The following is a 1795-nucleotide window of genomic DNA, read 5'->3' as shown; positions in this document are numbered from 1 at the left end:
TAAGGGCCACTGAGGTGGCTAACAAATTAAAACATACAGTAATAAAACAGTATCTTGAAAACCATTTAAACAAACAATAACACAGCATCAAAACAATTAAAACCAGAGTTTAAATGCATACAAGTTTTATGTTTGCTCAACCATCGAGCAGATGCAACAAGTTGGATGGATATTGTGGAGTAACCAGAAATATTATGCGTGCATTTCCTCACTGAAAATTTTAACTTACGTGTGCTGGACCATGGCTATGTTTTTATTTTATTTATGTTATTTACAGTCCACCTTTCTTACTGAGACTCAAGATGGATCGCACAGTGTGAGTCAATATGATCAAGGGCTGGGACATTTGATTAACAATACAATGGGGTCTGGATTGCAGAAATTTTATAGCAAGCATAGATCTGAATACAGATATGAAACATTCAGAAACAAAATATGAATAATTTGCGATGACATATTTAATTACCTGAAAACTCCCAGTAGGATCATATCTGTGCCAACAGACAGTATCTTGCCACTACTATAGTCTACACTAGAGATGGGCACGAACCAGAAAAAAACCAAACCATGTGGTTCATGGTTCGTCAAATTTCACGAACCAGAAAGCACGAACTTTCACGAAGCTGCCCCTGGTTTGTGAACTGGTTTGTTTGGTTCAGAAAATCATCAGGTTTGTTTGGTCAGAAAATCATCACTTTCGGGTCAGCAGAAAGTCACTTCTGGGACAGCAGAAGTTCACTTCCAGGTCAGCAGAAGGTCTGCAGGAAGTCCATCCCCTGTTGCCTAGGAAACTGATTGATTGGCACCAGGCTGTCTGCAATGATGAACCAAAAAATGAATCAAATGAACCAGCCTAAAGTTCATGGCAGTTCGTCAAAAATGGGATCTGATGAACTGTGGTTTGCGAACCATGAACTGGCTTGGTTCGTGTTAAATTTTGGTTTGTATTTCGGTTCGTGCCCATCTCTAGTCTACACTCCCTGTTCCTTTACTGAAACATTTATCTGAGCCATTTCTTAAAGGACAGGCCAGTTACCTGAGTAAAAAGCACTCCTGAATAATTCATCATTTGTAGAAAAGAGCAAGGTTCCAGTAGGACCTATATGCCTAACAAAATTTGTGGTAGGGCTTGAGCTTTCGTGATCCACAACTCACTTCTTCAGGTCAATGAAGTGAACTGTGGCTCACGACGAAAGCACATACCCAATTACAGATTTTGTTAGTCTTATAGGTGCTACTGGACTCTTTGCTCTTTTCTACTGCTACACACAGACTAATGTGGCTATCCATTTTGAATTCATCATCAGTTTGTTTTACTTCTTTTTCAGGGAAAAATCAATGAACTCAAAGATACACTGCAGGCATTAAAGAACACAGCAGATATGAGATATTTCATAGACTTTCTATGTATATCTGAGAGCATTCAAAGGCAAAGCAGAAAACTCTGCAACAATAAAGCATCCGGTTTAGCACTTCCCTTATTCTGTGTATAAATCATGAGTCTGTGATGAGTTTCTTTGTGAAGAATTTTATGTCACATATTGGCTTATTGCCTAGGTTTGGGTCATAAAATGGCATTTGATGTTAAACTCTCTTTCACACAATTATTTAGATTATATTGCAATTAATGAGTCGATCGCTATTCGCTACACATGATGTCACACTATGCACCTGGAGGATCACATTCCAAGGGAATGGTAGTTTCGGCATGCAAAGTTTCTACATTCATTTTAATAACTGGGACATATAAAAGGGTGTTCATAGAAAAATCTCAGAGAAGCAGCAATGTCTCTGA

This window comes from Eublepharis macularius, chromosome 6 (genome assembly GCF_028583425.1).
Source record: "Eublepharis macularius isolate TG4126 chromosome 6, MPM_Emac_v1.0, whole genome shotgun sequence".
In the NCBI taxonomy this organism is placed as follows: domain Eukaryota; kingdom Metazoa; phylum Chordata; class Lepidosauria; order Squamata; family Eublepharidae; genus Eublepharis; species Eublepharis macularius.
The sequence above is the reverse complement of the archived record's forward strand: the minus strand, read 5'-3'. Positions refer to the sequence as shown.